We start from the raw sequence: 26,065 nt of genomic DNA, 5'->3' as shown, positions 1-26,065 counted from the left end.
AACCCTCTTTCGTATCCACTCTATAGGAATCCTCACCTTCAGTGTAGGCTCCACCATCCAACCGGGGAGAAAAAAATCTCAGATAGTGTAATATTGCAAAATACCATTTATAAGTAAAATCAAGGATTAAGGCCACTCACATTTAAATCACTTTAAAAAGGCATATTTATTAGGACAAGCTTCTTCCAGATGGACAATGAATGTAAGGCAACCTCCCACGGAATCTCACATCACAGCTCCAGGTTACAGCAGAAGCTCCACAGAGACCAAACATGCACAGATCCCAAAAGATGGCCGCTGGAATGCACCGCTCAGCGTGCGCTCCACTCACCGGAAGTGACGTCAGACGTACGGGGTAACAACCGGAAATGCGTCCCTGATTTAATGATGTCTCGCACTCGATCTTGCTCCCTATCTCTCTCTTAACTTCTGCACACAATGGTAGCTCTCTCCGAACTGCCCCTCACTTTCCTGGGCTTTTTAATTGATATGACCCCTCCTGTATTCAGGTGCATTGGGTTCTGTAGTCTGCTGCATCTGTAGTAATTATAGTGTTCCTTCTAGCTGAAACCACATTTCCCAAGGTTCAGTGCTCTAGCTGACAATAAGTCAGGTCCACAAAATTCCATCTTGTGGCAGAAAAAAGGCAACTTCTTGCAAGAATGTTAACTATGACAATGCATTTCTAAACCTGCATATTTCAGTTACATTGGGTCTTCTTACATATAAGCATACCTTCTTTTTTAGTGCAAGGTTTGCTTTAAAGCAGTAATGTAAAGTTCTCTTTCTAGCTGGCAGCTTCCATTGTAATGTCAAACTGAGAAAACTACTAGGGAGAAATAAGTTTGGGTAAAATCTTTGTAATATCGTTTTGCTGCTATTATGCTAAAATCACTGTTTATTATTTTCTTTTTCTCATCTATTTACAGTGTTTACATTAGATTACTGATTAATGAAACAACACACTCTTGGCATGTGGGTTCTTTAGAGGAAATTAGAAGGCTAATTTAGCAGAAAAAATACGGGGAAGGTAATTTGTTCTCCTCTGATTGCATTAGATGTTTTTACAGTATACTAAATATAAAATAATTCAGGTTATATGTTGGTGTGTTTAACTAATTCTTATTTGTTGATATATCATCCTATTTTTCACCATGTTTGTCACTGACTGCACCAAGATTTTCAGGAAAGAAGCCCAAGTGTGAATGCAGAAAATGAACCTTCAGTGAAATGTTGATTTTTATGATCTTGTATGCTGTAAGACGTTTGTCAACTAGCAGAATTTAGTTTGTTGCTCTGTAGTTGCCATGAAAATTCTCTCTGACATCTTTAAAAAGTTTCCAGGTGATTTTCTCTGCCTCCACTAACAGATCTTTTAACAGCTTGTCATTGATGATGTATCTGATCTGTGGACCAACAAAAATGCTTTTCTTAATCTTGACATCAGTTATTCTTGGAAAGATCTGTATCAAGCAAGCAAAACCTGCAATTCTTTGTTTGCTTTTGCTAAATTTTTCATCAGTCCAAGTTTTATGTGAAGTGAAAGCAAAAATATCTTTGTTGAGTCAACAAGTGGTTTATGAGCCACAACTTTCTGTCCTGGAACCAAATTATTTCAGATTTCTTTTTAATGTAATGCAACTCTCTCGCATGGCTGTCCCATTCGTATATATATCAACAGTACTAGTTATATCTGAACTGTATCCCAAGCAGCAGAGCCACCAGTTTTGGAATTCCACAGATATTCAAGTTGTACTTGGTGTACTGGATGTACTTCAACAGCAGTTCCATTTTTTTATGTTTCTTTCATGTGTGCAGCTTAGCCAACAGGTATAACAAATTTCAGAAACAGAAGATATGTATAGGTTGAATTACAGCTTATTTTTTTGATTGGACGCCAAAAATCTATAAGATACATCACAATGTGTTAAGAAAGCAAAATCTCAGTTGTGCAACAATATCATTTTGAATATAATCTACATTTAAGCAAAGTTCAAGTATAAAGAATAATAAAAAAAATCCAGAAAAGAAGTGAAATACATGAGACACATTATAAATTCAGAGAACCTGATTATAACAAAATTGCAGCAATCTGAATAATGCCTGCACCACAGGACAAGTCTAATGGACTTATTGTAATGATAATGCACAATTCCTCCTTAAACAACTCTGACTACTCTGAAGAGATTGCTGCTTATAATGACATTCTGTGGCAGAAGGACCCATAGCAGGAAAAAAAAACAGAATACCTAGAAGAAATCTTGATTGAAGCACCCATTAATTGTCATGACCTATCCAAACAACTGAAAACACAAACAGTCACAATTAATGATGTGCTTGAGCTCGTCTTTTGCAATGGAGTAAAACACTATTTGTATATGCATAAAGAGAATTATTATGTGCGGAATAAAATTGCACATTTTGCAGAACCAAAACAAAACCCCTAGGACTACACTATTTCAAACTAATGGAATTCAACAGCTCAGGGCTGGGTGGGGGTTCTGGTCAGCATATGAAGTGCCACACAAGCGATTTCATTACAATATACAGCAGCCTTTCTCAACCTATTACCATAGAGGATGTCTTGAAATAATGTTCAGGTTTCAGACAACCCTTGTTAAAAATGATTATATCTATAGCTCATGATACATTAGCATGATTAATAGGTTGCAGATAAATAATAAATTCAAGAATAAATAATGTGTCACCCAGAATTAAAATTTTAAAAATCCATTTGTATGGGTATTACAATATTATTTTCAGTAAGAATCATGAAATAAACAAATAATGACAGTGTTCATAAGAGGAATATAGCCTTCCTATTTATTAGTGGTATTCATTAGTGGTATGTGGAGGAATGTGTTGTCAATGGAGAGGGACCTTAGCTTTGTGGTCAGTAGGAGAAGGGACCCTGTACACTGGTGTTCAGTGCAGTAAATGCCCTTTTACAATGTTGTTTATTAGAAAGAACTGGTTATCAGTGTGGTGCACCCTTAGGTTGATGGTTAGTAGGAAGAATGCTTTGTTATACTGAAGAATGTTGTCCACTCAGACTGCTAAACAGATCACTGATGATAGCGGTTATTTATCTGAAAGATAAAAGGCTTTCCTGGTTCCATAGTGATGAGTGGTGTTGGCGCCAGGACTGTGTAGGCTTCATCAGGTGGAAGATTAATGCACCACTGATCAACAAATACCTAGCAACCTCAAGAGGAACACTACTTGGGAAAGCTGGTATACAGTGTCAGCAGGAACTCACTCTGCAATTGAAAATGACCTGCTAAGGTTCCATTCACATATGTGCCTTGTGGTGCCAAAATGGTACCCCAAAGCACTCTGACAGTAACAAGCAATGCACACTGCAGCAGTCCAAAACATATATGCTCTGCATTGTGGCATTAACAAAAAAGGGTCAGGTCAGTTTGTTTCAAGTATTAAGGTGCAATGCTAGCTCATACACAATGACTGGGCTGTTTTAATGCATAAAACCACATTGCATTAAAGCCTAAGTGTAGCCAAAAGCAAAACAGAAAAATCAGCACGGGAAGATAACTTACTAGGATATGTCCCTTTTGCTGATTCCTGTTCTTTTAGTAATAATCCTCCTTCGTCCTGACCACCCCACCCCCTCCACTGTATCTTCCTGTGCGGAGGGCATCAATATAACTAAGGGGCTGTCACAGGCTCTAATCAAGAGCCTGACTATGCCCACCTTTTCTTCCCAGGTGTTTCTGTCAAAGAATCCATATCACAGATTTTGTAAATGGAACGTGATCTGTCAACGGAGGGGGCAGAGCCATCAATCATCCACCTGTCCTCCGTTCAAAGATCCAATTCCATTTACGCATATGGGTTGACTTACTGAAGGCAAATAGTGTTTACCTTGCAAGGGAATTTTCACCAAAGCTTTGTGAGTGAGGTAAAACTTCCATCATTCTAGTCAAAATAAATGACCAATAAGGTGCCACATCCCTATTTTATATAAATTGGCAAAGCATTTGACATGGTGGGACTTTTAAGGCACAGCACAATTGTTCTATTAAAACATACAATTTATTTATACGCACACACATAAAAGAGTTATTTACATCAGATTTAGTGTCATTAAATCAGATGTAAAGAACTCTTTTATGTTTGTGTATTAATACATTGTATGTTTTAATAGAACAATTGTGCTGTGCCTTAAAAATCCCACCATGTCAAATGCTTTGCCAGTTCCATCATCCAAGCACGTATAAGCAAAAATGTTGAAAGCTGTTTTTTTTTATTTTCTCTGCAGGTGATTGGATAATCTTTGCAAAGTAAAATTTCGCCACATTGTCTAAGCTCTGGGGAAAATTCCCGTGGAAAGTGCAACTTCCCATGCAAAGTGAGCAGTCTATTTGCGTTTAGTAAGTCAACCCTATGGGCCCTTTGAGGGGGATCAAAAGGAACACTATAGCAGTTCATGAGCAGATTGGTTCACATGGCGAATTGAGGCAAATCCCAGTAAGGTTGAGCCAATCTAGCCATCAGTTTGGAAAGAGGAAACTTCAGCTAATGGTGGTCACACATTATTATTATTATTATTATTATTATACAGTATTTATAAAGCGCCAATAGTTTGCTCAGCGCTGTACATTACAATGGGGGACAGAACAATAACAATACAATGCAAAACATGAGGGGTTCGAGGGCCCTGCTCTTTCGAGCTTACAATCTATTATATTATTATGCCTCGATTATATTATTCAATTGATGTGAAATTCAAACCATCAAATCGTCAAATAATCAAATAGCCATAACGTCCCTTCTGAATGATTTAGATTCAATTTAGATTTCAAATTTGATAAAACGGAATTTATTGACCAGGGCAGAAAATTATGCACATCTACTTCCCTATGTGTTGAATATCAGACTATTGACTATTATTCCTGTCAGAAGTGATTGATCACAAAAAAAATATTTATTGAACTGTGTATAACAACCATAAAAGTATTTATTTGGAGAAAAGCAAAACAGAAGAGGAAACCCACACAAACACAGTAAGAATGCACAAGCTACCTACAGGTGATGTCCCTAGTGAGAATAGTGCCCAGGACCCCAATTTAGCAAACTAAGATAGCTATCCTTGTAGCCTTAGTCCTATCAGTTCCTGTACAAGACGGGCAAGAGGGGACATTTACAAAATGCATCTGCATGCTGCACTTTGCCCTTGCTTTTAGCAGCCTGAAAAGGAGTTACAGAGTCTCGTTGACAGTAATTTAACAATTTACTATTACTAGTTTTATAGCAACAATCTCAGACAATTTTATGTTGGTCATAAAAATTGCATTTGTTCAAAATAGCATAATAACTAATAGGGCATCGTTAACGAATATTATTCACAGATTTAATACAGTCTGCTGAATATATAATCTATTATTCAAAAAACAGCACATATCTACTGAAAGTAGTAATTATCTTCTTAGATGCATTGCTTGATGCGAGACATATAAATCCAATTTAATCCTTTGCTGCAATGCAGCAACCCAGAAAATGATATTTACTGATTTGTAAAGAACAAATCAACTTTATGTGTTATTCATAATGTCTGTTCAGTAAAAAAAAAATGTTTTTGTTTATCTCGTGTCCTTATTGTGAAGAACCCAGGGCAGTTTGCATTGTTGATATGGACTAATGAAGCCAACGGCAAAAGCCAAGGATGCAAGATGATGTACCTAAATGAAATGTTGCTGGGAGATTACATTGTGTTTGGATTACCACACTTAATGGTATTAGGCACCTGTTCAGCTCGTTATTCTTCATCTTCCACTGTTCTTCAACTTGCTCAGAGCTGTCAGCTTAGGGCTGCTATGGTAGAATAAAGGCATTTACAAGTGACATCTTAACAGCTGGAGAATTCAGCAGTAAGGAAGATAGAGCAAAACTGCATAGAGAAACATAGAATTCTAAGTTTAGGCTTTGACTGGAGGCATGCAAAGCATGCCAAGGGGAATTAACCAACACTGGAGCTTCAAGAATCTGCAACCAATCAGCTTCCATCTTTCATTTTTTAAAGCCTAACTAACCAAGCTGATGATAGCAGCTCATTGGGTTGATTGGCTGGCAGCTGCTCCAGATTTGGTCTGCTCAAATTTTGATACATTTTCGACTCTGTATTTAGCTTTCTCTTCTACAGCAGGGACTAATGCTATGATAGCAATTCTAGTTGAGATATATTTCGATAATCGTTTGTTCACACCATAAATATTATTATAAAGTTATAATAACCATAAAATTATAATAAACATCATGATAGGTTAATTGGCTCCTTTTTAAATTGACTCTAGTATGTGTATGTATGAATGTGAGTTCAGACCCTTAGATTGTAAGCTCCTTGAGGGCAGGGACTGATGTGAATGTACAATATATATGTAAAGCACTGTGTAAATTGACGGTGCTATATAAATACCTGTAATAAATAAATGACCCATCAAGATCATCACTGCAATTGACAATAATACTCTGTAGAAGTGCATTGCATACAAAATTAAAGCTTAACTTCAAGCACCTGCCCCCCTACCACCAGTTGCCTTCTCAATGTGCATTTTCTTAATGCACATATTTATAAAGTTAATTTGTTTAGATGTCTGTTCACATAATGTGCTCAACCTATTTCCTCTATACTTCTACTCCAGGGCTGATGAAGAGAGCAGCATTGAAGTGAAGATTATTATTTAAGGGTCTATGACACCCTGCATTAACAGTACGGCTTCCGTTTTCTAGGTTCAATGATTCCCAGAAGATGAGGACATCTTGTGGGAAAAACAAATTACTGTGAGAGATAGCACCAGAGCAGAGGTACTTATAACAGAGCTGTTTTTTTATTTTACCTACTGCTTTGGGAGTTTTAAAGAACAGCCCAGGGAATGTGTCATCATATTGGCCTGGGTTCAGATTAGAATACTGAAGAGAGGAGAGTTGACAAAAAATAGGTGAATGGGTGTAGAGGAAGGAAGTGCATTCTTACATTTTTTTGTAAGAAGAGATCTACTTTGCGTGCCAAACCTTGTGGTGCCTGCTACTATCCACATATTTTGCTTTTTTTAATAGACATGATAGGTTCCATTTTGTTAGGAGTTTTTTAGGTTAAAAAAAAAAAACAGGAAAAAAATGTATTACAATAAAAGACATTTTTAATAACTTTAAGTAGCACTGGTTCAGCAAGGCTCCTATGACTGCACTGACTGTCATACTGCCAGCAACTAGTTGGTACTCTAACATATCTGTATAATAAATGTGTAACAGCCAGTGTGAAAAGGGTAACTCATCACCCTTTTACAACTCGGTAAGGATCACAATGTATAATAAATTAAAGTTATCAAACTTGTAAAGTAGTACAGAGCTAGATAACAGCCTGGGGTCCCAGACATTATCAAACATTACAGAACATTTTTTGCTCATTACTTGGAATACTAGTCATTAATCATTGCTGATAAAAGATAATAACCTTCTTTAAACACGATGCTAGCTTACAGTGAAATGTCACCCATAATAGCTGAGATTAAATTAAAAAAAGTGCAGCAATGAAAGAGATGGCTGCCTATGGGACACAAATGTGGTCTTACATTCTTTTTGGGCCATCCAGGGCCTTATCTCTTATTTTTTATTATCGCCAAGTAGGCATCTGGGAACTTTTCACAGCTGTTACACTAAAATAGCTTGAAGTTCTAAAGCATCTTTGTTAAAGAAAAGAACCACATTATAAGTTGGGATGAGGTCCAGGTTTTCCAGTACTATGGGTTAAAGGGGAATCCTGTTTGTTGGAGGCTCACAGTCTTTATGAATTTATGTACAGATTCATCTAGTAGAGTCTTTCTTTTTTTTAAGATAACACACTTATCTATGGCAAAAAAAAGCTTACAATGGTCAACAAGGGGGCTCATGGATATGCCAGTGCCCTCGCTATTAAAGGGAGGCATAGAGTAGACAGCAAATTGGAAACTGTTGCAGGGAAAGTTCACAGGCTCAAGAAAAAGACATCCATAGGAATAGGCTGTGAAAGAATGGTTCTAGATAAACCCAGGCAGAGTAGTTCAAAGTACAAAAATTCCTTTATTACAAATCTTACAAAAAGGGGAAACCTTGCAAAGTGAAGAAACACACACCACAAATAAATAAAATTTAGCAATCCGGATTGCAATAACAACAGACTGTCAATAATTATGTGATGTAATTTGCCAATAACCACAGGTGTGCTCTAATCAATAGAAAATAATACATAACCCTGTTAAGGAGTCAAAAGATAATTTCGTAGGTAGCTATATATGAAGGGCAAAAATGTATCGTCGACATCATAAATATGACCATATTGGAGAAAAAATATTGGTAGGAATCTGTGTGACAGAGGTTCCAGTTATCATATGAGTCTAAAATGATGTTATAGGACAGTCATTATCTAGCCATCATGTGCTTATGATCAGGGACTGCAGGAAAATAGATGACTGTTCCAGCAAAGGTAGAAATTGTTATAAGAATTAGGCTTCAGATGATATAGGGGTATGAGCAGAACAGCATGTTGGAAATATAAAAACAGCTCCAGTTGAAATGATACGTTGCGAGATCGTAATTGCATCACTCACCAAGGGTGTATCCAGCATTCATAACTTGGTGGTGGGTGCTTGATCTTGAATGTGTCTCTGTACATTGCTGACTGCTAAACTATTCCCCATAGAGGCCTTACAATCAGCCCTGGAATTACTTCTGTGCAGGGAAATGTGTATTGTGGAGCTGTGTAGGGCATCACACATACGGCTTCAAGTCAGATCCAATATGCTCCCATGTCTGTGAGAACTCCTGTGGACACCGCTTCCACGTCTGATGACGCCATTACATTAACGCGTTTTGTCCGCCAATCACCGCAGACATCATCAGAACAAGGAGGGGTCTATGTGCTGTTTAAATAGCCCTTGTACATCAGATACTGATCATATAGCTCCCTTTTATGTTGATTTGTCATCATTACATAATAATACCAAATTAAAACAAAGTGTATGTGTCATTGTGTTTTACTCCCTGACTGAAAGGGAGAAATTCAGAGCATGGCATACTTTATACTGGGATAAACACATTATTAATTCTACAATAGTATAGAGATGATCCTCCTGTGCTACCTTCCTACCCCAAGCAACCCCAAAAAACAAACAAAGTGGCCCCAGACACCTAACTATATTCCAAAATAGTGAAAAAGCAAATAAAGCGTGACAGGGTGCTGCGCTACTTAGTGACTGATATGTGAAAAATGAATGACATAAACTAAATATATATATATGTCCCCATCCAGGTATGAACATAACATATAAATCCATAAATGGTGCAAAAAATGCCAAGTTACAGTACCGGCTGCAGAAAAACAGTTATGAAGTGTAGTGACACAAGTGAATATATCAGGCTGTAAGGGTCTCAGTCAATAAAGCCAATCACTGTGAGTGCAGGCTAGAACAGGGCTCGTCCCGGCTCCAGACAGCAATGTACAGGGAATAAAATGTCCATATGAGCCACACATGTCTGCGCACCCCAAGTAAGAAAGTGTAACAGCCTCAGCCCAGGCAACACGTTTCACTCCGCCCCTAGGGCGCCTACGTATGAAAATGACAATTGCAATACACATGTTACATAGCGCCACGCACGCCAGAATGAGAGCAATACTTCTAGCACCAGACCTCATCCGTAACACTAAACGGATGACCTATAAGGGGCTTTAAATGCGTCACTTATAGAAAATATATTGTTACTAAAGTTGCCATTGCACACAAATTTAAGGTTTGACATGTTGGATATCTATTTACTCAATACAACCTCATCTTTTATATTTTGAAAAAAAATTGGATAATTTATTGCTTTTTGTGTCCTGAAATTAAATTAAGTGTATTTTTAACTGAAATTGTGCATTTCCTAGATCCTTGTGATAATATCGTGTGACATAAAAAATTGGAACTACCGCTATTTTATTCTCTAGGATCTCTTATTTCAGAAAATATATAATGTTTTGGAGTTTTGTGCAATCTTCATGCCTTAAATTATTTTTTAAACATGTGCAAAAGGGGCAGCGAAAGGGATAAAGGATAAGCCCGACACTCCCCTTTCCTGACGAGCACCCAATCGGTGCTCATTACACTGCAAGGTCCTTCCCCTCCCTGCTAGTCACCGCGTGTGGGGCTGGAGACAAGCAGGAAGAGGAGGAGGAGATATACAGTGCAATGTTAAAAATATTAAATGTTTAGGTCGCCATAAAGCCCCTTCTGTTTTTAAAAGCCCCAGACATTACTTAAAGTAGATTTAAATACAGTTTTGGTTAAAGTGTATTTTTTTTTATCAGGACAAGTAGATTGTCATGAGGGACAAGTGGACTGGGGCACTGATTTAGTCCCTGGACAAGTAGTTTTTCAAAAATTTCCACACCCCTGTGTGATGCTGCTGTAATTTGTAATTAAACTCACCTGTATCAATTAACAGGTGCTGACAATATAGAAATCACACCGGCAACCAGTTAAAATGGTAAAAAATTGACTCAACCTTTCTGTTGTATGTCTCTGTGTAGCATGGAGAAGAGAAAGAACAGCAACGAATTGTCTGAGTATTTGAGAACAAAAGTTGTGGAAAAGCATGGACAATCTCAAAGGTAGAAGTTCATCACTAGGGATCTTAATGTTCTTGTGCAAAGCATTGAAAATATGTTTACAGCCCTTGGCACTGTAGCTAATCTCCCTGGACGTGGCTGAAAGAGAATTGCAATGAAGGAATGAGGAAAGAACCTCAATCAATTTCCAGACAAGTTCAAGCTGAGCTTCAGCCATAGGGTACAATTGTGTCAGCTGGAACTATATGTCGCCATCGGAATGAAAAGGGACACTATGGTATTAGACTCAGGAGGACCCCTCTGCTGACACAGAAACATAGGAAAGCCAGATTGGAGTTTTCCAAAACTTACTTGAGGGAGCCCAAATCCTTTTGGGAGAATGTGCTGTGGACAGAGGAAACAAAATCACATCTTTTTTTGTAAAACCCATCATTCTGCTGTTTTCAGAATAAGCAATGAGGCCTTTAAAGAAAAGAATATAGTCCCTACAGTCAAACATGGTGAAGGTTCACTGATGGTTTGGGGTTGCTTTGCTGCTTTAGGCACTGGATGTCTTGACCGAGCACATGACATTATGAAATCTGAAGACTACCAAAGAATTCTGGGGTGCAATGTAGGGCCCAGTGTCAGAAAGTTGGGTCTCCGTCAGCGGTCATGGGTCTTACAGCAATGACCCAAAACGCACGTCAAAAAGCACCCAGCAATGGTTTTACACAAAGCGCTGGAGAGTACTGAACTGGCCAGCAATTAGTCCAGATTTCAATCCCATAGAGCATCTGAGGAGAGATCTCAAAACTGCAATTGGGAAAAGTAAGCCTTCCAATCTGAGATACCTGGAGCAGTTGGGGAAAGAAGAGTGGTCCAAATACAGAGATGTAAGAAATGCATTGATGGTTACAGGAAGCGATTGATTTCAGTTCTTTTTTCCAAGGGGTGTGCTACCAAATGTTAAATTGAGGGTGCCAATAATTTTGTCCAGTCCATTTTTGGAGTTGTGGGTGGAATGTATCAGGTTTAGCTTTTTGTTTCTCCACTTTTTTGTGTCGTACCAATATAAACAATAGAAAAAAAAACATGAGAATGCCTAAACATTTGTTATTACAATAATTTTCTGGGCGAAGTGATGTAATATTTGACAGAAATGCAGGGGTGCCAATATTTTTGGCCATGGAACTACTGCTGCAATATTCACTTTTAATTACAAGATGTTCTTAGTCTTTTTGTCTTGAATGACTCTCAGAACTCTGCGATCTCTGTGTGATGGTGCAGAGAGCGGCACTGACCTCATTGTGTCAGCCCTGCTCTCTGCTTTATTTGGAACCACCCAAGGTGGTAAATATAAACTTTTTTGCAATATTGTTTGAGGGACCTCTGATGGTGGAAGGGGGAAGCAAAGGGGGTAGAAGAAGTGACCCCAGTATTTGAGCTTTGAAGCTTGTTTATATGAACTTTTCCATTCTGCAAGCATGTAAACATCACTGCACCTTTATAATCTACTCCATTAGCTGCTTCCAACACAATTCTTTCAAAGTTCAGAGACCATGGCAGTTCTTGACAAACTTGCTTCAGGTAAAGGTTTAAGTGGAGTCTGAGCATGCTGGTCGTTTCTCCTTTTTAGTAACTGGATAATCCCACCCTCATTATCTTCTTATTTGTGCATTTCAAATGATATTTACTTTTTTATTTTTATTTGTAATTTGCAGTAAAATCAAGATCATGTAACTATGTATGTACATTCATAATAATAAGCAGCAAAGGTGCATAAGGAGAAAAGTTAGTAAATTTATTGTACATACCTTACCTCTGACTTCTGTACTACAAAATGTGACTTTATGATCCTTTTGGTGAGATCCCAGGAAATGGCTAACAACTTCTCTTAAAATTTACGATACTCAGCATTCCCTGGGGATTTCACCAAAAATATGGTGACATCACCACTCACCTAGGCATTGAGGGTGGATGCTGGGGGTAAGGTAAGTACAGTGTATTTAATAACGGTTTCCCTACAGTTTTTTTACTCTAAAGCTGCTGTTTATTTTTGGGGTGGATACCCTGGTACAGGGGCGGACTGACCATTCGGGCACTCGGGCCCTTCCTGAGGGCACAGGGTCAGTAGGGGGCCCCATGAGATGCCCCTGGTACCTTTCATAGGCTTTTTTCGCTGTGGTTTGAGTGTGGATGAGGACACAGGGGCCCCATGATCCCCTGTTGCCAGGGGGCCCCATGAGTTGTCAGTCCGCCCCTGCCCTGGTATATAGGGTGGACAATGCTTTTCACTGTGAGATCTCCTTTAATATGTCTATTACCTAAAGTCCATTTAAAACTACATATCCATTTAAAAGAGTTTGGGAATAGAAAAAAAACAAAAAAATGATGCTAACCTGGATGTCTGCAGCGCCAATCCCATCTGCAGAATGAGATCTAACTGATTAAAGACCACTGATCACTCACTGGAGCACTGGACCATGGAGGGAGTGGAAGGGGCAATAGGGGATCATGGGGCCCCTGTGTCCTCGCCCACACCCAAAAAAGCCAATGAAAAAGCCAATGAAAGGTACCAGGGGCATCTCATGGGGCCCCCTACTGATCCTGGGCCCTCGGGCAGTGCCTGAGTGCTCAAATGGTTAGTCCGCCCCTGACTGAGAAGCTGAGCCTACTGCTGTTCAGGCATATGGGTAGATCTTGACTTTAAAGTTGGGCTGTCTTCGAAGTCTGGACAGTCTGACTGACTCAGCCAACAGCTGACTTTAGCCCGCTGTTGGCTGAAAATGGTTCACAGAAGTGACCCATACTAAAAGTATAGCCAAAATAGCTTTGGCCATGATTCTCCTTTGAGACTACTCTGTCCACAGTGTAACAAAGCTGCTGTGCATTTTCACTGCAGAATGAACAAATTTGTGATCCTTTTACAGGATCTACTTCCAGGATCAACAGGTAACAAAACTAATACAGATGGGACTGGCAGACTGTTCTTGTATGTCATTTATGTTTTTTGCCCAGATTTATACTTTAAGGTAAAACCATAGGACACAAAAATCTTTAGACTGGGATAGTGGGTGGACATATTGTTGGAGAAACTAATTGCATTATGCAGAGAATATTAATTAACTGTGAATAGCGTACACATAGGAATACTGTTAGCTAACACCATAGATTGTAACACAAAATTTCAAAACCAAGTTTTACTCCAAGTTTTACATTACCCTCCAGCTGCTCTGCCCTTGCCATTTATATATTAGCAGACCAAATAATTTGCAACTATGCTTCCATTAGCACGCTTCACTGAAAGTTTTATTACTACTAATAATAATATTAACATCTTCATCCTATTTTTATAGTATTATCAAACTATCAGCTGGAAACTGCAATATAATTAGAAGCAGTGAAGATGAAAAACGAAAAATATATAGATTTTGGAAGCAATTTGCTAACTGCTAACTATATTGACTCCAGAGATGCAGTCATAATTATAATGAGGTATGAACAAGGATATTTTTGGTACTCTGTAGTAAAACAAACTAACTGCATCAGAATTTACACTGTAACCATGCAGAGCAAAAAAATCAATTTGCTCTTTTTTTTATGTTATTGAGTGCATTGCACAAACATTATTGACCACTGTATCTCTGAAGAGAAACAACATTTGACTTTTTAGTTAAATCAAGCATTAAAGTATAACTAAAGGCAAAAGGTTTTTTTTTAGATTTGGACTCCTGTTGAGTCTACAGTACAGGAAGGGAAGGGAAATTTCCCTAATGAGACAAATATGACAAAAAAACTAACAGCGATTTTAATCCCCCCCTATAACAAATAAGAAAATATATGTTTTAGCTTTTGATATTCTTTCAGCTGATAAAAATGTATTATTTTTTTCAGTATGACATCCAATCTCATAATGTTTTCTGCATTATTTTAGGGACAAAACTACTGAGACAATTTCCTTAGACTCCCAGGCCAGCAAAGCTTGAATGAGTACTTATTTTTATATGCTGCTGTTAATTGATGAGGGGCTTGAAAGTGGGAGCTGCGGTTCTGCAGAGGAGGCTTAGCCATTAAAGATTTTTTTTTTTTTACCTTTACACCCCAGGCATAAATTTATAATTAAAATCTTTTAAACATCTATCCCTCCGAACAGAAAACAAATACCCGCAGAAACCATCACAACTTAAACCCTTGTCTTTTCCACTCTGCAACTGACCGCCTTTATGACAGAATCTCTCCCCTTTCCTGCCCTGACTTGGCCACTGCTGTCTACAACAGCTTGCTTTCATCCACACTAGACTCATTTGCTCCTCTAACTACACAAAGTATCAGACTGACAACGCCAGAAATCTTAAGCGACATAGTCGTGCGCTGGAGCGATTGTGGTGTAAAACCAAATCCCAGCAAGCTTTCAGCCTATATAAATCTGCTTTCTTAACATACAATTCCTCCCTCCATGCTGCTAAACAAGCCTACTTTGTTACTCTTATTAATACCTTGTCATCCAGTTCTCGTCGTCTCTTCTCTATTTTTGACTCTACTCTCTCCACATACACCTCCACCTAATACCTCACTCACTGCTTATGAGATTGCAAATTATTTCAAAAACAAGATTGATGCAATTCGTAGGGGCATCTCCACTGCACAGACATCCATCCCACTTAGCATACCTTATAGTAAACCTCCCTCAACACTTTGCTTTTTTGACTTTGCCACTACTGCTAAGATTACTAAAGTTTTCTCAGAAGCCCATCTCACCACCTGGACCTGGATCCTGTCCCCTTACAACTACTACAGACACCTCTTCTTCTATCCTATGCTCCCTCTCTCACATCTTCAATCTCTTCCTCTCTAATGGTGCCTTCCCGACCCCTCTAAAGTATGCACACATCACTCCCATACTTAAAAAGCCCTCGCTGGACCCCACCAACCTGAACAACTTAAGACACATCTCCCTGCTCCCGTTTACCTGTAAATGCTTAGTCTACAATCGCCTGAGCTCCTACCTCACTGACAACAACCTTTTTGACCCTTTACAGTCTGGCTTTCACTCACTACACTCCACTGAAACTGCCCTACTAAAACTCACTACTGATTTACTAACTGCTAAAACCAATGACCGCTACTCTGTACTCTTACTACTTGACCTCTCTGTGGCTTTTCATACTGTTGACCATCCCCTCCTCCTCAAAAAACTCCCCGGTTCTCCTCCTACCTATCGCAGCGCTCCTTCAGCATTACCGATAACTCCTCCTCTCCACTCCCTCTTTCTGCAGGGTTCCCTCAAGGTTCTGTCCTTGGAGCCCTTCTCTTCTCCATCTATACCTCCTCCCTTGGTCACTTAATAAACTCCCATGGCTTCATGTACCATCTCTATGCTGATGACACACAAATCTATCTTTCTACTCCTCACCTCACCCCTTCAGTCTCCTCTCGCATTACTATCCTACTAAGCAACATATCGGCATGGATGTCACTCCACTTCCTCAAACTCAATCTTTCGAAAACTGAGCTCATACTATTCCCTCCAGCCCATGTACCCTCTCCTGACTTATTCATCAAGATCAATAATACAACCATCAGTCCCTCCCCTCATGCCAGGGTCCTAGGTGTAATCCTAGACTCCCATCCGTCCTTTCATCCCCAAACCAATCACTGTCCAAATCTTGTAGACTTCACCTCCGCAACATCTGCAAGATACACCCATTCTTAACCTCGGAAACCACTAAGCAAATTATTCACTCCCTGGATATCTCTCACCTTGACTATTGTAACTCCCTCCTCATTGTCCTACCTCATCGCAGGCTATCCCCTCTTCAGTCTATCAAGTATGCTGCTGCCAGACTCATCCACCTTACTAACCGTTCCATATCTGTCATCCCTCTCTGCCAATCCCTCCACTGGCTTCCCATTGCCCAACAGATAAAATTCAAAACATTAACAATAATATATAAAGCCATTTATAACTCTGCCCCAAATTACATCACTAATCTTGTCTCCAAATATCACCCAAACCATCCTCTCCGCTCCTCGCACGACCTCCTGCTCTCTAGCTCTCTTGTCTCCTCCTCCAATGCTCATCTCCAGAACTTCTCCACAGAACCTCCCCCATTCTCTGGAACTCTCTACCCCAATCTATCAGACTATCGCCTACTCTTCCCACTTTTAAGAGATCTATGAAAACCTATCTCTTCAGGAAAGCCTATCCTGCCTTCAACTAATAACGGAATCTTCTTTTCCTCCTACCAGTCCATTCCCCACAGTTATTACCTTTTGTACCACCAGCCTCTCCCTCTTAGATTGTAAGCTCCAAGGAGCAGGGCCCTCCTAACCCTCTTGTATTGAACTGTACCGTTGCTGTATTGTCTCCCTTTATATATTGTAAAGCTCTGAGCAAACTGTTGGCGCTATATAAATCCTGTATAATAATAATAATAATTTTATTTTACACCCTTTTTCATATTGTACATTATATAACAAATGTAAATAATAAAATGCATAATATTTGATTGTGAACTAAAGTCCTCAATGTGAAATCAGCAAGTGTAAAAAAATTCCTTTCACATCCAGAATACAGTACAGTCCATGGGACGGCTGGTGAGTGTCACATTCCACAGAAACTGCCTTACTAAAACTCACTAATGACCTACTAACTGCTAAAACCAACGGCCATTACTCCAAACTCATACTCCTTGACCTTTCCGCTGCCTTTGACACAGTCGACCACCCGCTCCTCCTTAGTAAACTCCACTCCATCGGCCTCCATGACTCTGCTCTCTCCTGGTTCTCCTCTTACCTTTCTCAGAGCACTTTCAGTGTCACATACAGCGCCTCCTCCTCCGCTCCGCTTCCTCTTTCTGTTGGGGTACCCCAAGGTTCTGTTCTTGGGCCCCTCCTTTTCTCTCTCTATACCTCCTCCCTGTGCCAACTGCCTCCCATGGTTTTCAATACCACCTCTATGCTGATGACACCCAGATCTACTGTATCTCTCCACTCCCCAGCTCACCCCCTCAATCTCCTCACATATCACAAATCAACTAAGCGACATATCAGCATGGATGTCACATCACTACTTTAAACTCAATCTTTCAAAAACTGAGCTTGTAATATGTTCTCCTCCCCGATCCCCCACTCATGACTTTACCATTAAGATCAACAGCACAACCATTGGTCCTTCCCCTCATGCCAGGGTGCTAGGCGTAATCCTAGACTCTGACCTCTCATTTGGGCCCCACATCCACTCACTGGCTAAATCCTGCCACCTCAACCTCTGGAACATTTCCAAAATCCACCCCTTCCTGACCAATGACACCACAAGACAACTTATCCATGCTTTGGTTATATCCCGCCTTGATTACTGCAACTCCCTCCTCACTGGTCTACCGTTACACATTCTATCCCTCCTTCAGTCTATTACGAATGCAGCTAGATTCATACACCTTACCAACCGATCAGTGACTGCTGCCCCTCTCTGCCAATCCCTTCACTGGCTTCCACTAACCCAATGTATAAATTTCAAAATACTAACCACAGCTTACAAAGCCATCCACAACACTGCCCCTAGCTACATCGCCAACCTCATCCACAGATACCGCCCAAATCGCCCATTCCACTCCTCCCATGATATCCTCTTCTCTAGCTCCCTCACCACCTCCTCCCACACTCGCCTCCAGGACTTCTCCAGAGCCTCTCCCATCCTCTGGAACTCCCTACCACAGCATGTCCGGTCAGCTCCCACCCTGTCTGCCTTTAGGCGATCTTTGAAAACTCACTTCTTCAGGGAAGCCTACCCCACCTCTACCTAAGAACTGTACTTGAATCACCTCCACTAGATCATCCCCCGCAGCTATCACCTTTTGTATCACCTCCCCCGTCCTTTAGATTGTGTCAGGGCTCCCAGGTATGACCAGAGGTGTGTGACTGATGCAGGGAAACGCAGACTTCAGATATGTGAATAACAATACAATTTATTAACACTAACAATACAAACATAAATGCAGTGCAATACTAAAACATAACACAGTGCAACAAACCAAACCAACCACCCACAGATAACAGTATATACAAGCAAGCGTCGTCAGGCAGGCCGGGTCAATATCAATGGGCAGGTAGGTACAGGGGGAGCAAGCAGAGAATGGTCGGGGTCACAGGCCAGGTTCAGCAGGTAGCAAGCAGCGTAGTACAGAGGGTCAGACAGAAGGATGGTCAGGGTCACAAGCCAGGATCAGAGCAGGAGAAGTCAGCAAAGGAACAGAAACAGGATGCAGGACAGATACAGGGCCCAGGACAAACACAACACCAAGGCAGAGTCTGCAAGTCTGGCCATCCCTTAAATACCCCAGTATCATCAGTTCCAGGTGTTAGCTGGCTGAAAGGTTGAGTCTTTGATTGCTGGGAGCACCCGCTGGCCAGCCCTGGTACTGCAGATCAAAAGGCAGGTGAGTCCCACCATTGCTGGCCAGTCCATTCCTAACAGATTGTAAGCTCCTTGAGCAGGGCCCTCACATTCCTTCTGTACTGAAATGTATTGTAATTGTACTGTCTCCCTTATATTGTAAAGCACTGCGCAAACTGTTGGTGCTTTATAAATCCTGTATAATAATAATACTTACCAGTCATTGTTGACCAAATCTATAGACTCTGAAATGTAATATTTCTCTGATATGATTAGGTAAATTAAGAGTTCTTACTCGGAAGTGGAAGCTTAACCACTTGCCTACCGGCCACTTATGCCCAGGCCAATTTTCAGCTTTCAGCACTGTCGCACTTTGAGCAACAATTGCGCAGTCATTCAACATTTTACCCATATGAAATTTTTATCATTTTTTTCATACAAATAGAGATTCCTTTTGGTGTTTTATTTTTTGCGCTATAAACAAAAAAAGAGCATTACATTTGAAAAAAAGTTTCTTTGTTTCTATTCTAACATTTTTTTCCTTCACTGATGTGCGTTGATGAGGCTGCACTGATAGGCAGCACTGCTGGGCACTTATAGGCGGCACTGATAAGCGGCATTGGTGATGCTGCACTGATATGCCGCAATGATGGGACAGCACTGATGAGCACTGATAGGTGACACTGACTGAAAGCACTGACTGGCTGCACAGCCTGGCACTGACTGGCAGTACTGCTGGGTACTGATGAGTGGCACAGGTGGGTGGCACTGCTGGGTACTGGTGGGATGCACTGCTGGGCACAAGTGGGTGGCACTACTGGGTGGCACTGCTGGGCACTGATCATCAGGGCACTGATCATCAGGGCACTGATGATCAGTGCCGATCTTTTCTCTGACAATTGCTGGTTATCGGCAGTACTTTCCTCATGCTCCTGGTGAGAGATCCTTTTGCAAAGAGAAGGTAATATTTGTAGATTTTGATTTTGAAAAGAACAACGTTCTGCAAGTCTGGCCATCCCTTAAATACCCCAGTATCATCAGTTCCAGGTGTTAGCTGGCTGAAAGGTTGAGTCTTTGATTGCTGGGAGCACCCGCTGGCCAGCCCTGGTACTGCAGATCAAAAGGCAGGTGAGTCCCACCATTGCTGGCCAGTCCATTCCTAACAGTACCCCCCCCTCAAGGAGCGGCCTCAGGACGCTCCAAACAGTCCTAGCTGGGCAAAATGTTCCACCGCCCGGGTCTGGTAACTGGCGGGATATCAAAGACTGGCACACCGGGCAGCGGCACACCGGGCTGGACTCCGGGCAGAGGCACACCGGGCTGGACTCCGGGCAGAGGCACATCGAGCAGAGGCACACCGAGCAGAGGCACACCGGGCAGAGGCACATCGGGCAGAGGCACATCGGGCAGAGGCACATCGGGCAGAGGCACATCGAGCAGAGGCACACCGGGCAGAGGCACATCAGGCAGAGGCACATCGGGCAGGACTCCGGGCAGAGGCACATCGGGCAGCACTCCGGGCAGAGGCACATCGGGCAGCACTCCGGGCAGAGGCACATCGGGCAGGACTCCGGGCAGAGGCACATCGGGCAGGACTCCGGGCAGAGGCACATCGGGCAGGACTCCGGGCAGAGGCACATCGGGCAGGACTCCGGGCAGAGGCACATCGGGCAGGACTCCGGGCAGAGGCACATCGGTTTACCAGGCGAAGCAGCAGGCAGCGGGCCCCCGGGCGGAGCAGCAGGCACCGGGCCCCCGGGCGGAGCAGCAGGCACCGGGCCCCCGGGCGGAGCAGCAGGCACCGGGCCCCCGGGCGGAGCAGCAGGCACCGGGCCCCCGGGCGGAGCAGCAGGCACCGGGCCCCCGGGCGGAGCAGCAGGCACCGGGCCCCCGGGCGGGGCGACATGCATCGGGCCCCCGGGCGGAGCAGCAGGCACCGGGCCCCCGGGCGGAGCAGCAGGCACCGGGCCCCCGGGCGGAGCAGCAGGCACCGGGCCCCCGGGCGGGGCGACATGCATCGGGCCCCCGGGCGGAGCAGCAGGCACCGGGCCCCCGGGCGGGGCGACATGCACCGGGCCCCCGGGCGGGGCGACATGCACCGGGCCCCCGGGCGGAGCAGCAGGCACCGGGCCCCCGGGCGGAGCAGCAGGCACCGGGCCCCCGGGCGGAGCAGCAGGCACCGGGCCCCCGGGCGGAGCAGCAGGCACCGGGCCCCCGGGCGGAGCAGCAGGCACCGGGCCCCCAGGCGGGGCGACAGGCATCGTGCCCCCAGGCGGGGCGACAGGCATCGTGCCCCCAGGCGGGGCGACAGGCATCGTGCCCCCAGGCGGGGCGACAGGCATCGTGCCCCCAGGCGGGGCGACAGGCATCATGCCCCCAGGCGGGGCGACAGGCATCGGGGCGACAGGCATCGTGCCCCCAGGCATCGTGCCCCCAGGCGGGGCGACAGGCATCGTGCCCCCAGGCGGGGCGACAGGCATCGTGCCCCCAGGCGGGGCGACAGGCATCGTGCCCCCAGGCGGGGCGACAGGGATCGTGCCCCCAGGCGGGGCGACGGGCATCGTGCCCCCAGGCGGGGCGGCGGGCGCCGGACCCCCAGGCGGAGCGACAGGTCTCGGGCCCTCAGGCGGAGCGGCGGGCGCCGGACCCCCAGATGGAGCGACAGGTCTCGGGCCCTCAGGCGGAGCGGCGGGCGCCGGACCCCCAGGCGGAGCGACAGGTCTCGGGCCCTCAGGCGGAGCGGCGGGCGCCGGACCCCCAGGAGGAGCGACAGGTCTCGGGCCCTCAGGCGGAGCGGCGGGCGCCGGACCCCCAGATGGAGCGACAGGTCTCGGGCCCTCAGGCGGAGCGGCGGGCGCCGGACCCCCAGGTGGAGCGACAGGTCTCGGGCCCTCAGGCGGAGCGGCGGGCGCCGGACCCCCAGGCGGAGCGACAGGTCTCGGGCCCTCAGGCGGAGCGGCGGGCGCCGGACCCCCAGGAGGAGCGACAGGTCTCGGGCCCTCAGGCGGAGCGGCGGGCGCCGGAGCCCCAGGCGGAGCGACAGGTCTCGGACCCTCAGGCGGAGCGGCGGGCGCCGGACCCCCGGATGGAGCGACAGGTCTCGGACCCCCAGATGGAGCGACAGGTCTCGGGCCCTCAGGCGGAGCGACAGGTCTCGGACCCTCAGGCGGAGCGGCGGGCGCCGGACCCCCAGATGGAGCGACAGGTCTTGGGCCCTCAGGCGGAGCGGCGGGCGCCGGACCCCCAGGTGGAGCGACAGGTCTCGGACCCTCAGGCGGAGTGGCGGGTGCCGGACCCCCAGGCGGAACGACAGGTCTCAGGCCCCCAGGCGGGGCGGCGGGCACCGAGTCACCAGGCACAACCGTGGGCTCCGAGTCAACTGGGATGACCGCTGGCACTGGGTCAGACATTGGATCGTCTGGCTGGACAGCGGTCATCGGGTCACCAGGCATCAGGTCATTTGGCTCGACAGCGGGCACCGCGTCATCTGGCAAGGCAGTGGGCTCCGAGTCAACTGGTATGACCGCAGGCACTGGGTCAGACATTGGATCGTCTGGCTGGACAGCGGGCACTGGGTCACCAGGCATCAGGTCATTTGGCTTGACAGCGGGCACTGCGTCATCTGGCAAGGCAGTGGGCTCCGAGTCAACAGGCACGACCGTGAGCACCGGGTCATCAGGTACCGGATTGTCTGGCTCGACAGCGGGCATCGGGTCACCAGGTATGACAGCGGGCACTGGGTCACCAGGCATCAGGTCATTTGGCTCGACAGCGGGCACCGGATCAGGTACCGGATCATCTGGATCAACAGCGGGCATCGAGTCAACTGGCCTAATAGGATCGTCAGGCTGGATCAGTTCATCATGCTGGGTAGAGGCTTCAGGCCAAGTAGAGGCTTCAGGCCGAGTAGAGGCTTCAGGCCGAGTAGAGGCTTCAGGCCGAGTAGAGGCTTCAGGCCGAGTAGAGGCTTCAGGCCGAGTAGAGGCATCAGGCCGAGTAGAGGCATCAGGCCGAGTAGAGGCTTCAGGCCGAGTAGAGGCATCAGGCCGAGTAGAGGCTTCAGGCCGAGTAGAGGCATCAGGCCGAGTAGAGGCTTCAGGCCGAGTAGAGGCATCAGGCCGAGTAGAGGCATCAGGCCGAGTAGAGGCTTCAGGCCGAGTAGAGGCATCAGGCCGAGTAGAGGCTTCAGGCCGAGTAGAGGCATCAGGCCGAGTAGAGGCTTCAGGCCGAGTAGAGGCATCAGGCTGAAGAGAGGCATCAGGCTGCGTACAGGCATCAGGCTGAAGAGAGGCATCAGGCTGCGTACCGGCATCAGGCTGAAGAGAGGCTTCAGGCTGAACCACGGAAGGCAGGCTCACCGGTTTGGATACTGGCAGGATGGTATTGGTTGGAAAGAATTTTCGCTTTTTTCTGGTTTTAACTACTGGAGCACTGCAAGTAAACGCAGGTCTGCAAACGAATGGAGCAGCTGGAGACAGAGAAGAACTGGAGGATGGAACAGGAGAGGGAGCGGTTGCTACAGAGGGCTTTTTTACAGGGTTAAAGGCAGGATAGGTGCAGCGAGTGGGAACAGGGTACTGACATGCGGTAGATAGCAGGGCAGGAGGAGCTGTTGGGAATGCAGGAATAGAGTTTTGAGGAAATAGATTAGAAGCAGGACTGGGTCTTTGTAAGCTGACTGAGGCTGGGTGCAACAAATCTGTCCATGTCTGCAGTATGGGTTGAACAAAGCTGAGCTTACACAAAGCCTGTCTGGTCAATGACTGCACTGCGTTTATACAGTCTCTTAGTACCTGTGGTGAACATGTGGAATAACGCTCCAGAAAGTAACCCACATCATCCTCTAATAACCACACCAGGGACTCTACCTGGTCTGCACTAAATGGTGGCAAAAATTCATCCCTGCATTCGGGGGAACCAGATGAAACCAATTCAGCACAAACTTCAATCAAAGGCTGCACCTCAGAGAACTCTATGCCCTGATCTACTAGAACATGAGCGAGCCGTATACATTCTAGCAGTTCATCCCGGGTATACTCCTTCAGAGTCTGATAAGCATACTCCCTGTCATCAAACACTAGCAGATATCAATATTCAACCTCATCCAGATCCATCCTTCCCATCAACAAGCCAAGATGGCTTCCCTGTGCAGCCACTTCTGGTCAGGATTGGCCTTGGTGTAATGTCAGGGCTCCCAGGTATGACCAGAGGTGTGTGACTGATGCAGGGAAACGCAGACTTCAGATATGTGAATAACAATACAATTTATTAACACTAACAATACAAACATAAATGCAGTGCAATACTAAAACATAACACAGTGCAACAAACCAAACCAACCACCCACAGATAACAGTATATACAAGCAAGCGTCGTCAGGCAGGCCGGGTCAATATCAATGGGCAGGTAGGTACAGGGGGAGCAAGCAGAGAATGGTCGGGGTCACAGGCCAGGTTCAGCAGGTAGCAAGCAGCGTAGTACAGAGGGTCAGACAGAAGGATGGTCAGGGTCACAAGCCAGGATCAGAGCAGGAGAAGTCAGCAAAGGAACAGAAACAGGATGCAGGACAGATACAGGGCCCAGGACAAACACAACACCAAGGCAGAGTCTGCAAGTCTGGCCATCCCTTAAATACCCCAGTATCATCAGTTCCAGGTGTTAGCTGGCTGAAAGGTTGAGTCTTTGATTGCTGGGAGCACCCGCTGGCCAGCCCTGGTACTGCAGATCAAAAGGCAGGTGAGTCCCACCATTGCTGGCCAGTCCATTCCTAACAGATTGTAAGCTCCTTGAGCAGGGCCCTCACATTCCTTCTGTACTGAAATGTATTGTAATTGTACTGTCTCCCTTATATTGTAAAGCACTGCGCAAACTGTTGGTGCTTTATAAATCCTGTATAATAATAATACTTACCAGTCATTGTTGACCAAATCTATAGACTCTGAAATGTAATATTTCTCTGATATGATTAGGTAAATTAAGAGTTCTTACTCGGAAGTGGAAGCTTAACCACTTGCCTACCGGCCACTTATGCCCAGGCCAATTTTCAGCTTTCAGCACTGTCGCACTTTGAGCAACAATTGCGCAGTCATTCAACATTTTACCCATATGAAATTTTTATCATTTTTTTCATACAAATAGAGATTCCTTTTGGTGTTTTATTTTTTGCGCTATAAACAAAAAAAGAGCATTACATTTGAAAAAAAGTTTCTTTGTTTCTATTCTAACATTTTTTTCCTTCACTGATGTGCGTTGATGAGGCTGCACTGATAGGCAGCACTGCTGGGCACTTATAGGCGGCACTGATAAGCGGCATTGGTGATGCTGCACTGATATGCCGCAATGATGGGACAGCACTGATGAGCACTGATAGGTGACACTGACTGAAAGCACTGACTGGCTGCACAGCCTGGCACTGACTGGCAGTACTGCTGGGCACTGATGAGTGGCACAGGTGGGTGGCACTGCTGGGTACTGGTGGGATGCACTGCTGGGCACAAGTGGGTGGCACTACTGGGTGGCACTGCTGGGCACTGATCATCAGGGCACTGATCATCAGGGCACTGATGATCAGTGCCGATCTTTTCTCTGACAATTGCTGGTTATCGGCAGTACTTTCCTCATGCTCCTGGTGAGAGATCCTTTTGCAAAGAGAAGGTAATATTTCTAGATTTTGATTTTGAAAAGAACAACGTATTAGTGCTGTTGGGATATGTGCCAAAAAATTGACATTATGATATTACTGAAGGCAGGGGCTGGCAATACATTTTTGACAATAATATTTTTATTTTATATTTCAAGGGTCGGAGGTCTGCATTTTAAGACAAGAGGGGTTGTCAGTAAAGTGTATATTCATTTACACCTGAGACAAACAGCATGCACACATTGCAGTGCCCTTAGGACTTACCCATACATTCTTAGGTTGAAGTGGTTATACTGGGATCATGGCTGCAGCTGCAGCCATGATTCCAGTATCAAAATTTGTACCCAGCACTGGGCTTTCCTGTAGAAGTGATCTGAGCAGCTCTACAACCACCTGATCACTTCTTTGGGATGCAGAAAGGTGCCTGCCACCTTTTCCAGACTCTCAG

The sequence above is a fragment of the Staurois parvus genome, unplaced genomic scaffold, assembly GCF_062004578.1.
Source record: "Staurois parvus isolate SC_StPar_1 unplaced genomic scaffold, SC_StPar_1.0 ptg000298l, whole genome shotgun sequence".
Classification (NCBI taxonomy): domain Eukaryota; kingdom Metazoa; phylum Chordata; class Amphibia; order Anura; family Ranidae; genus Staurois; species Staurois parvus.
This window is presented reverse-complemented; position numbering follows the sequence as displayed.